Consider the following 13,165-nt stretch of genomic DNA (forward strand, 5'->3'; position numbering starts at 1 on the left):
CTCTCCCGACACCGGGACGCCCGGCTCCTCGGGGAAAAGGTCCTCCCCCAGGAAAAGGTCATCCCTCAGGGCCAACGTTCCCGGAAAAACAGTCTGGGAGGGAGGAGTGAGGATAACACCTTCCTCTCCTCTACCGCTCGACGACCCAGCAGAGGGTCCTCCATCGTCGCCCACACCGTGGCCCGTGTGGTTGTTAAAGACCTCCCCAGGGGCCGGAGGAGTTGAGGCAGCAGGAGGCCCTGCTGTAGCCCCTGGGGGTTTTGGTAGGTCGGGCCGCGGTGCGGGACAGTCAAGAGGCACCGTTGGCTCGTCCCCCGGAGAGGGGCAGCGCCGCCGGTGCGCTGCTGGAGTATCTCTCTCCTCCAAGGGCCGGTGCCTCTTGCCCAGGCGGACCGGGGGGAATTCATGGGCCTTCCCCTCCCCGCCTGCCTTGGTGGTCATGGGGCCCGAGGTCCCTCCCCACAGCTTTTCCCGGAATACGATTGGCTGGGGGAAGACAGGGGGCGTGGCCAGGGTGGGGAGGGTCAGCCATATCACTTCCTGCCCCGCCCCTGGTTTATCAATTGATGGTGGGTGGGGCGGGGTAGGGGCTCAGTTCCCTCTCTGGGGCCCGGAGACACGGTCGCTGCAGGTGGTGGGGCAACGGTGGTTCCCCCCAGGTTAGTGCCAGGGTGTGGCTGTGTGGGGCGGGGCTCAGGCTCAGGGGCCGCCAGGGCAGGTGTTGAAGCCCCTGGGGTTTCTCTATCGGGGTGGGGCGTGGATTTGGGGACAGTGGGGCCAGGGTCGTGTACGGGTTTCGGGGTCAGGGTTCCCGCGCCGGGGCGACGCTGGCACGGCCACAGGGGCATTGTCGTGCCGGGGCGGGGCAGGTCGTGGGCTAGGGATCGGGGAAGGGGGATAGGGTGGTCTCCCCAGGGGCGGGACTGACGCGTCGCCTCTTCAGCGCCTTCTGGCCTGCCAGATGTCACACTCCTCCCTGCCAGAGGCTGGAGCATTGGATGCCTCCGGCCTAGCCTCCGGTGCCGGGGCTTGTGGTGTTGACTTCGGGGGAGGGGGAGTGGGTGCGGCGGCACAACCATCAGCTGTTGGCGTGGGCTGGGCAGCCTTCTGCGTGGGGCAGTTTTTTCTTATGTGCCCCACCTCGTGGCATAGGTGGCACCGCACGCCATCCGCCATCCAGAAGGCGGGGTAGGCCGCGCCCTCATGGAGGAGGGTGAATGAGCCCTCGGTGACCTCCTCCCGGGCCAGGCAAATAAACATTTGGCGTCGGAAGGAGTAGATGTGTTGGAGGGCGGGGTCCTTAAGACCGAGAAAGAGCGGTTGCACACCTGACCAGATCTCCCCCAAGGTGTTGAGGTGGGGAAGAAGGAGCTCACTTGCAATGAAGGGCGGGACATTGGAGATCACGACCCCCTGGGCCGTAACCTCCAAAGGGTCGACGGGCAAAGGTGCCCCGCCCACAGTGAGTCCCCTCTCCACGGCCAGGTGGACCGTCTACTCGGTCTTAAGAAAAAAGACGGCCTTCCCGTACATCCGGTCCGCAGCGATGATGGCCAGTGGGCCGACCACACTCGCCAGGGCCTTGCTGCAGGCCTCGATGGTCATATTGGGGTGGGGATAGGCCTTTACCGCCAGGTGTTTGGTTAAGTGCCTGAAGGGGGTCGTGGTTGCGGCCGGGGTTGGGACAGCCGAGCCTAAGGCAGCGGCTACCCCGGCATAGGTGCGGCTGGGCCCCGCGACCTTCGGGCTCGCCATACTCTGTTGCTGGATATTGTTGTGCCCCAGGTAGCAGTGGTACAACCGGGCCCCTGATGGCAGCAGTGGTGGAGGTTGTGGGGAGGGGCCCAAGGCGAGTGGCCCAAGGCGAGCGGCCCAAGGCGAGCCACCCAAGGCGAGTCCCAGGCAGCGACGGTGGAGACCGGCCTCAGGCAACAGCAGAGGTGGAGGCAGGCCTCGGGCGAGTCCCAGGTAGGCCCTCGTTCACAGCGGTGGGGGGCAGACCTGTTGGGGAGAGTCCCCAAGGCAAGTCCCAGGCAGCCCCAAAATTGAGTCCCAGGCAGCAGTAGTGGTGGAGATGGGCCCAAGGCGAGTCCCAGGCAGCGGTGGTGGAGGCAGGCCTCAGGCAACAGCAGCAGTGGAGGCAGGCCTCTGGCAAGTCCTAGGCAGGTCCTTGGTCGCAGCAGTCGGGGGCAGGCCTGTTGGGAAGGCTCCCCAAGGCAAGTCCCAGGCAGCCCCAAAATTGAGTCCCAGGCAGCAGCAGTGGAGGTGAGCCTGTAATAACAGCAGCAGTGGTGGAGTTCCTGGGAGGGGCCCCAAGGCAAGTCCCAGGCAGCAGCAGTGAGGCAGGCCCCAAGCAGCAACAGCTGAGGCAGGTCCGGGCAGGGTCCGAGAGACCAGCAGTGGGAGTGGGCCCCAGGTCAGCAGCAACACTCCCTTGACCTGGGTGAGGCCCAGGCTGCAGCTCCAAACGTAGGCCCCAGACTCAAAATCTCTCAACTTCTTCTGCCTCCTCCTCTTTTTCCTTCTTCCTTCCTTCCTCTCTCTCTCGATGTGGGGCAGCTAGTCCAGGGACAGTCCCCTTCAAGGAGGAGAGTCCTTGCACATACAAACACACTCTCACACTGCTCCAACTCTCAAGATAGGCAAACACTGCCCTTCACAACAAAGGGCAATGCCATGTGATCAAAACAGTGAAGGGGAGGGCAGGGACTAAATCAAAATAGAGTTGGAGGGTGAAATGATGCACTCCACTCCCTGCGGCACCCACCTCTCCCTGAACAACTCCAGGGTGTTGGTGGACACTGCGTGCTCACTCCTGTTTATTTTTTTTTTCCCCCACACTCCTGCCTAACTGCAGTAGTGCTTATTTTTTTTCCCCAGCACCCATGGTGTGTGTGTGTGCAGGTGTGATACACAGTGAAAGACACAAAGTGCATGAATCTTTATTCAATTTCCGCCACCAGGAAGATAGGAAAACACCCGGGTGGCCAGTGACAAACACTGCCCTTCACATCAAAGGGCAATGCCGTGTGATCAAAACAGTGAAGGGGAGGGCAGGGACTAAATCAAAATAGCGTTGGAGGGAGAAATGATGCACTCCACTCACTGCGGCGCCCACCTCTCCCTGAACAACTCCAGGGTGTTGGTGGACACCGCGTGCTCACTCCTGTTTATTTTGTTTTTCACCTAAGTGCGGTAGTGAGGCTCCTGTTTATTTTTTTTTAGACTCAGCAAGCCCCCGCCTCTCCCACCTTACTCCTGTTTATTTATTTATTTTTTTCTTTTTTGTCCCCCACACTACTGCCTTACTGCGGTAGTGCTTATTTTTTTTCCCCAGCACCCATGGCACTCCTGTTTATTTTTTTTAATGATGATTGTTTTTAGGTTGTTAATATTAATAGTTAACAAAGTGGAGACTGAGCTTGGCCCTACCTGGACATTCTGGCTTACATGGTGGTACATTTGTCAAATAACCTTTCTTTGAATTTCCCTGAATGGCGTTCCAACATTGGTACAGAATCTAAAAGAACATTATCATACAACTTTCATTGCCTGAGTATACAAATTGGCAAAACATTCCTGTTTGTTTTTTTTAAGGCTTACACTCCTGTTTTTTTTCCCCCCCCCACACTATCGCCTAACTGCGGTATTGCTTATTTTACTCTTTTTTTGTTTTTTTTCTTTTTTCTCTTTTTATTAAAGGGCAGTGCTGTGTGATCAAAACAGTGAAGGGGAGGGTAGGGACTAAATAAAAATAGAGTTGGAGGGAGAAATAAACACTCCTGTTTATTTTTTTTTAACTCCAGGGTGTTGGTGGACACCGCGTGCTCCTTCCCCCCCCCACACTATCGCCTAACTGCGGTATTGCTTATTTTACTCTTTTTTTTTTTTCTCTTTTTATTAAAGGGCAGTGCTGTGTGATCAAAACAGTGAAGGGGAGGGTAGGGACTAAATAAAAATAGAGTTGGAGGGAGAAATAAACACTCCTGTTTATTTTTTTTTAACTCCAGGGTGTTGGTGGACACCGCGTGCTCCTTCTCCAAGGACACCCGGGCCCTAACGTAACCGGAATCTCCTGTTTATTTTCTATTTTTTTTCTTTTTTTTTCTTATTTTATCCCCAGCACCCATGGTGTGTGTGTGCAGGTGTCAGACACAGTGAAAGACACAAAGTGCACCAATCTTTATTCAAATTCCACCACCAGGAAGATAGGAAAACACCCGGGTGGCCAGTGACAAACACTGCCCTTCACAGCAAGGGACAGTGCTGTGTGATCAAAACAGTGAGGGGGAGGGTAGGGACTAAATCAAAATAGAGTTGGAGGGAGAAATGATGCACTCCACTCCCTGCGGCGCCCACCTCTAATGTCCCTTTTTTTTTCTCTCTCTTTTTTCTTCCCCCACACTACCACCTAAGTGCGGTAGTGCTTATTTTATCCCCAGCACCCATGGTGTGTGTGTGCAGGTCTAAGACACAAAGTGCACAAATCTATTCAATTTCCACCACCAGGAAGATAGGAAAACACCCGGGTGGCCAGTGACAAACACTGCCCTTCACATCAAGGGACAGTGCTGTGTGATCAAAACAGTGAGGGGGAGGGTAGGGACTATGTCAAAATAGAGTTGGAGGGAGAAATAAACACTCCTGTTTATTTCTGCCAGTCAGGGCTGCCTGATCGTACCAGATTAACAGCCTCAATAAGGGAGCTCATATTCTATGAGGCCCACCTGGCTGACCTCATTACAATCACTACAAATTTCTCAGCAATTAGAATGTAAGAAATCAAAGATTCCCAAGTTTTCTATGTCGAAATAATTTGATCATATGCAGCAGAGTTTCAAGTTGTCAGACATTTATAAAATGAGAGATAAGTGGAATTGAGGTGGTTATAAATTTATTTATTTGGAACAAATGTACTGAAAAATTAATAACTGGAAAAACCATTGGAGGGAGATGTGTATAATGCAGTCTTGACCTGAAACTGACATCATGATTAAGTTTCACCCATCAAATTATAAAGGACTGTTCCTGGTAGGAGCTAAACACAATTTTTGATGAGTCTCTGGTGTTCAATAGCATTTCTGTTTGGGTTACTAATACTATATGAGAAATTTTAGTCATAGTGTACATTGACCCTGAAGGCTTACAAAAGAAAAAGTCAGTAAGCACATTACTGGCAGTAACTTTGTACTTTCCATGTAGAACACCATAAAACCAATTTGTGAGGTCAAAAGAAAAAACAAGTATCTGGTGTGGTGAGGAAATGTTTGCTCATTGAAACAGGTTTGAAGAAGGAGGCGGGGGTTTGGAGAGATAAAGGGAAACCGTTTGTGAGCATGGGGATATGCATTACTAGGTTCAGAAAGGTAAAAAATTAATATTTGCCAAAGTGATAATCAGCGTCCATAAGTAGGTAGGTTCTGCAAATTTTACTTAGAGAGGTTGTGCTGGTAAAGGTTATTTGATCAAAATGGGCAGGACATTGGTGTTTGGTTGGAACCTCAACACTGGGTCAAACATTATATTGTAGTGCATCACTTTTTCTTTTCAAAATTATCCATGAATGATCAAAGGGCAGGTTCTACAGTCATATCAACAAACTCTTGAAGAAGGATGGCAACAGTAGGTCGTCCAGCTTGGAACAACCTGTAGCTTGATACTGTAGGTAGGAGAGAGAGAGAGAGAGAGAGAGAGGGACACCTCCATCTCAACAATGTTTGAAGATTTTGAACTGAAAAATGACCATTGTTGCCAGGCCTCCTCTGTTGAGAAGAATTTCTACTGGACCGCCTGTGGCTGCAGCTTGTGTCAGGCAGATGAGAAGGACCTCAAAGCCAACCAGGAGCACACCTTCTATGGGAGGCAGCTGACCCAGTTCCCATTACCTTAGGGATCCAATACATCCACTGAAAACTTCAATCCATCTCTTAATTAAACTTGATACGTCATTTATTTACCTTAATTGCCTACTATTATGAAGGTGTAAGGGGTTCTATACCTTTAACAGAGTTGGAAGCTAGCAGAACTACCTGACATCATCAAGCATTCTAAACAAGATGCAATGTAACCTTTTGTTCCAGCTGCTAGGGTAGCTGGTTGCCTGGAGACAAGTTTAAATTATACTCCAGAAAAAAACAAACTCTAATCAAATTTGAATTTAGTATATTGACAATCTTAAAAGCCAATGTCACAGTCTGATGCTTTTGGGGTAAAAGACCAGGAAAACCTGAACAGTTGAGGGACAATTGCCAAAAGACCAACAGATGTAGGCTCTTGTCAGAACTGTCTGAGAGGTACCTGTCTATAGAAGGAGTTTGCATAGAGAAAAACATTGACACCGGCCTGCAGCAAATCTGCAATGAGGAGATTCGACAGCTGGCTGGTTTTGAAATTTGAATTTTTCAGTAAATCTTAATCGGGGTTTTATCAGGCTAGTATTATAGAAAGGAAAGTAAAAGATAGGTTAGAGGAAGGAATTGTAAATAGTTGTTAGTTAATTATTCTGTTTTATACTTTAAGAAATAAAGTTTTTAATTTTTACTTTAAGTAGTTCTTGGTCTCTCGGATTTCCACAGATTACTGCACGAGATAAATCTTTTCTGTGTTGCTTGTTTAAATTAAGCAGGAGGGTTTACCCCGTGTCGTAACACCTATCCATCAGTTGGGGTAGACCAGCACTTCTGCTCCCAATCCTGCATCCAGAAAAATATCCTGGAGGTGAGATGGTCCCAGCAAACCAGTGCAATGGCTTCGTAATCATTCCCTCATGGGAGGAGTTGTTCCATTCAATATTTCAACTGGTCTGAACTATACATGTTCTAACCCTTATACATTACAATCATTGGTTCAGGGCAGAGAGTTTGGAAGTGGCCCCAAAAGTCTGCTATTATGAAATTTGAAAGTGGCCTGTCTTTTTGCTGCAAACGTTAACTGGAGCTGCCAAGCAGAATTTTGGGTAACATTCCAACACACGCAAATTTGACAATCCAATAGGTAGCTAACTGTTGTTGCACTAACTTAGAATACAGTTTAGAAATTGTGGAACCTGTGATCCATGTTTTGTCTTCCCATACTCAGCTTCAATTGCTACAGTGAAGAATTGCCTATTTTCCTTAAACTAAATGGATGATCCCCTTCATATTGTCAGTAAGCTTATCTGTTATCCCTTGGTTTTCTTCCCTGTGAAAATGAGGCAGTTCACTCACAGCACAATATCTTCTCTATCTAAGCTTCAGATTTCGCATCCTAATCTTTTTCAAGTCTATTACATCCAACAAGCTATAATACCAAACAGCTTTTATGTACAAATGTTAAAAAGAAACACTGTCTGAAAGGTAATGATAACTACTTCCTTGCAAATGCCCAGGAGTATCTGAATGTATTAACTGAACAAGGGAAGATAGAAAGCTAATATCAAAAGAAATTGTTTTATGATAATGAATTGGTTATGTTTTTAATGGAAAGTGGAGGTTTCTATTTCAGCAGCAAGCGGTTTAAATTTCAACCATTTTTTGAAAGCAAGATTAATTATTTTTTCTTCAAAACTCGATACCAATTTTGATTAAAATGTGTTGTGCTAGATAAATAATAGAATACTACACATTAGGGAATTAAGGCAAGATATTGAAAATCCATTCATGTGCTATAAAACAAATGATGTTCATCAAAGGATGCTGGTGAAACCCTTCAATTTCAACAACAACAAGCTGTATTAACTGCCTTAAAGTAGTGACATATTGCTGATAGAGCTAATTCAGGTATTGTATTTTCTTCCCTGAAAAAATTGCTTTGGTTGATGGCTTTGCATTTTCTGCCTCTTGGAGATGCAAGTTATGGACCACATTTCTCTTTAGGTTTCTGTCACTTTCCTCCAATCCTCTTGCATTCTCTTTCACTGTCATTTATCTGATCACCTCTGTAGATGTGTGTATGGCTTATTCCTAAGCATAAAAGCATTGGAAATAGGAGCAGGAGCAGGCCATTCAGCCCCTATTTATCACCTCCTCTATTCAAAACCAGCATATCTGTTCTGATCTTGGTCCCAACATCACTTGCCTGTTCCCTATTATGTTTCAATTGCTCGAACAGCTATTCTGCTCAGCTTTGAATATATTCAGTGATTCAGCCTCAACAGATCTCTGGGGTAAAAGTTTCAAAAGATTGATTACTGTCTGGGAGAAAAAGAAAAGTCCTCCTGCCTCCATATTAAATGGATCATCCTTTATTCTGTGGTTACATCCCCGATTCAAAATTTTCCCATGAGACAAACTTCCCCTTAGCGTGTACTCTGTGAACCTAACCTCAGAAACTAATCCCTTTCAATAAAATGGTCGCTCATCCTACTGAGGTACAAGGATTTTATCCTAATCTGCTTGTCCTGTTCTTATATGGTAACCCTTCATCCCAGGATCCAACCTGCTAATACTTCTCTGAACTGCCTCCAATGCAGGTATGTGCCTTGTCAAACAAAGAGACCAAAACTGTACGCAGTGTTGTAAGATGGTCCCACCAACAACAGTGGTATTAAGTTTTCCCAACTTTCACATTGTTTTCCTTGCTGTACTTGCATGCTAGCCTTTTGTGTTTCATGTATGAAGACACCGAGATCCTGCTGTACTGCATCATTCTGTAACCTCTCACCACTTAAATAATACATTCCTTTTCTATTCTTTCTACCAAAGTGGACGCCCTCACATTTTTCACATTTTATTCCATCAGCCAACTTTTTGCCTACTTACCTAATGTATACATAACCCTTTGCAGATTCTTATGGCTGAATTTTCATTGAGGAAACAGATATCTGGAGATGTGAATGTTCCCTTCCAAGCAATCTGGTCTGTATCCTTGTAGAAATCAACTGTTTTGTTTTTATAACCGGGAAATGAGTGTAGACTGGAGTTGGGCCTTCTGGAGGAGGCACAAGCTGACAGTTAAGGTGGGTGGATGGTGAAGTTGGTAGATAAGGAGAATTTATTTCATTTAATGGGATAATGGCCTCTTTGTAACTGTCATTGCCAGTGCTGTAGGTTTCACCCCTCAGGCCTACATCCATTCCTGCCCTTCCATACCACCTCCAGCCTCTTCATATTCCGCCCAGTCCCCCACAGCCTACACACCCAGAATGCACTATGCACAAACCAATGAGCCATTTAATCACATGATTCTTTGAAATGCGTATGAAGAAGAAGAAAATACACCCATTTTAACAGTCCTTCTGAAAAACCTTTCCTCTCTTACCTCCTCACAACAATGCCACAAGCATTGGAAGTCCATTCATTTTAATCTTGTCCACATAAACTCTTATGCATTGAATAAAGGACCTGAAATAAAGATCAGGCTAATCCTGATCAGACAGAATTTCACATTGGCCCCAGGATCCTGAACCTCCCTCAGGATGCTGTGCCCCATAATCTGAGCAGCTTCCTGAGTATGTGTAGTGTGTCTTTCTGTTCCATTTTTTGCATAGGCTGCTGTTGCTGCTGCACGCCAGCCACCTTGACTCTTATGTCAGCTGTCTGGACATGCCCTGATGTGCTTATTTGCCGCTGGGTAATGGGGATCCCCAGTGGAAGACTCTCTTCACAGGGGTTTTCCCACTTTCCACTGGGGAATTGGAGTGAAGAGTTCTGCGTGCTGCAGTCCCTAAAAACTGCAAATTGCAGTGGTTCATGGACTTTCAATCCAACTGTTTATTTTGTGGTACTATGGAGTCCGTAGACCATGTATATATTGCTTGTGGGCACTTGTACCACTGTTTCACGCTCCTGATCTTTGGGCATCTGATGTGGAGGGGTTTGGGCAAATCAAAGGACCTCCTTGTGAGTCTGCTTCTGGGTCTGGCCAGGCAGGATATAAATAGATCCAGGCAGTGGACTGTGGAGGGGTCATCTCTGCTGGCTGTCTGCCCCATTTCCACAAATTATGTTTGTGCTTGAGCATCCTTGGAGAAGGAGCATGTGGTGTCCAATGTTCTTGATGCCTTTGGAGAGAGTTGGGCACCATGGGGATAGAGTATTTTATTTCCTCCTCCAACTCCATTTTGATCTAGTCCTTGCTGGCTCTCTCTATGTCCCACACCCCTCAATTTTGATGGATTACTTTGCCTACAATGGGCTTTGCTTGTAAGTAGCCAATTAGCTACACCAGTGTTATAATGGTGGTTAGAATGTTTTTTTTTAAAAAGCAGAAAGAAGTTATGGTAATTTTGGTAGTGGGAAGGTTGCTCAGTTGTGCGTGATAACATTTCTGGGTGGTAAAAAGAATAAAAACATCCAGTAATCATGAAGTAATAGCAATGTCAATCACACAAATATGGCATTTTCCTTGCTCACTGAATAAACAGATCTCTGCTGAACTGAGTCTATTACATATATTTGGAGCTCAGACAAGCATTCATAATGAAGAATTCATAACTGTATCAACAAAAGAAAGTTAAGTTGATGGCCAGGCAATTTTTGCTTTTGTTTCCAGTCAGCAGCATCATGGTGGTTTGCCATCTAGCAAGCAGCCAGACTGTCAGCCTGATTGGTTACCGAGTGGTAACAGAAGAATTCAAAAGTAAAGGGGTCCATTATTATTAGGTGCAGGATCTATGCATTTTTCTCAACATTATTGTGGTTTATACTGCAATTCCCCCACCACTTTCTCAAAAAGAATGGACCAACATTTCAGGCAACTGATTTCCCAGCAGTTTCTGTTCTTAATACTCCATAGCATTGTTGAAAGCTGGGTCATTAAGTATATTCAGGCTGAGATAGACATTTTTAAACAGTAAGGGAATGAAGCATTACAACGAAAAGGCAGGAAGTGGAGTTGAGGATTATCAGATCAACCATGATCTCATTGAGTGGTGGAGCAGATTTGAGTAAAAAGTAAATATTATGCATCGACTCCTGTTGTTTTTCTTGAAGACTGAACAATAAATTATTTCTCAGCTTTTCTGTTGATCGGAAAGCAGCTTTTATTCAATCTATTGGAAAAAACAACCCTCAGGCAAAATTTTACTGCGAAGGAGGGCTTAGTAAGTGAGGCATAGACAGCAAAATGCGAGGCTGTGGAGATAAATTGAGAGCACATCCTGCAAAAATATGGTGGCGTTTAAAGCTCCTTCACTACTTTTATGCAATTACACACAGATAAGTTGTGTCAATTGATCAAAGTAAATCTGTCCACAACTATCACCCAGAACATTCATTTTATTCCATAATTGAAAAGCAATTTAATGATTTGAAGGTCTTAGCTTATTTATTGTCAACTTAGTACAACTTCAGAAAGATTGAAGAAATTCATTTGTAAGAGACACATTATATCTGTCTCAGTCACAAGAAACCTCATTAAACCTCAAGGTCCTGCTACTGCACAGAAAAATTATTGGACAAGTGAATCAAAACCAAGAAACAACTGCTGAACTCATGCTTGGTTCAGCACAAGTCTTGCAAAATCAGCCAACCAATTCAAAATATTGAAAAATTTAAATGTACCTTTAGTCTAGTGCCAAAACTGTTCCTCTCATCATTTGCACTGGTTTAAAAATGAAGCTGGTTACATCTGTAAAACTCTACACATTCCCAAATCGAATTAATCACTGTGGAGCATTTCTACTAATATTACCTGATATGTGAGCCTTCAAAGTGGCTCAGAAAATTAAGTCAGAACCGTGGGTGGCACGGTGGTTAGCACTGCTGCCTCACAGTGCCAGAGACCTGGGTTCAATTCCTGCCCTAGGCAACTGTGTGGAGTTTGCACATTCTCCCTATGTCTGCATGGGTTTCCTCCGGGTGCTTGGGTTTCCTCCCATAATCCAAAAATGAGCAGGTTAGGTGAATTGGCCATGCTAAATTGCCCGTAGTGTTAGGTGAAGGGGTAAATCCAGGAGAATGGGTTTTGGGTGGGTTGCTCTTCGGAGGGTCGGTGTGGACTTGTTGGGCCGAAGGGCATGTTTCATCACTGTAAGTGATCTAAAAAAAAACTTTAGGTACAAATTTTTCTAATCTTTCAAAATTGAAGTTTACTACGATGCATCTGAACTGAAGAAATGGTTCGCTAACATATACAAAAAGTGATGGAAAAGCTCAGCAAGCCTGACAGCAACAGTGGAGACACAGAGTTAACGTTTCGAGTCAGGTATGACCGTCTTTTGAATCTATAGTTTGAAACTTATACAAGAAATCATCATTTACATTCAGTTTGATTACAAAATTTGGCAAAATGTGCTTACTTTCCTTCTAACTCATTTACAACAGTCTTAATCAATCTGTGAGAGGTTGCAGCACATAGGTATATCAAAGTATATCAAAATTATGAAATGCTGGTTGGATAATTGCAGATTTTACAGTACAATGTACAAATAATTTTGAACTGAAACTTGAGCCAAATAACATTCTGAAAACAAGAACTCGAACTGCTAATTGCACCAAAAGAGAATGGCGTAGTAAAATCTGCCCATTTCATGAATAAATTATGCCATTAAGTTCAAAAATGTTTATTTACTGACACTGAGCAGATTATGTTATTGACAGACATAGGTAACCTGGAATAAACTAATTATCAATTAATGGTGGCAGATCTATGATCCACTGCAGTGTATCGACTTGATATGATAATTTCTAATAGCTTTTAACACCTTCACAGGCATAACTACATTGATAAATGTACAAAGTTAAAAATCACACAACACCAGGTTATAGTCCAACAGGTTTAATTGGAAGCACACTAGCTTTCGGAGCGACGCTCCTTCATCAGGTGATTATGGAGAGATCGATTGTAACACAGAATTTATAGCAAAAATTTGCAGTGTGATATAACTGAAATTATACATTGAAAAATTGATTGTCTGTTAAGCCTTTCATCTGTTAGAATACAATGATCGTTTCACTTCTTTCATGTGTAAATCACAAAACCTTTTTGTTTTAAGTTGCATTCTCGGGTTAGCTGTTAACAATGGTGATAGCTAGACAATATGTTGAAGGTGTTAGCCCCTTGTGTTCTCTGTCTATAACCTAATGTTTATATTGATTCTAATCTAAAAAGTGAGATAACAGAGTTTTACAGAAATTCATGCAGTTTTTGAGCTCAGAGTTCTACATGAATGCATGCAGTTTTTGAGCAAAGTACAATGTAACCCTGCAAGCACAAATTCACCCCACAAAATATATGTGTGCATGTG

This window comes from Chiloscyllium plagiosum, chromosome 2, assembly GCF_004010195.1.
Source record: "Chiloscyllium plagiosum isolate BGI_BamShark_2017 chromosome 2, ASM401019v2, whole genome shotgun sequence".
Taxonomy (NCBI): domain Eukaryota; kingdom Metazoa; phylum Chordata; class Chondrichthyes; order Orectolobiformes; family Hemiscylliidae; genus Chiloscyllium; species Chiloscyllium plagiosum.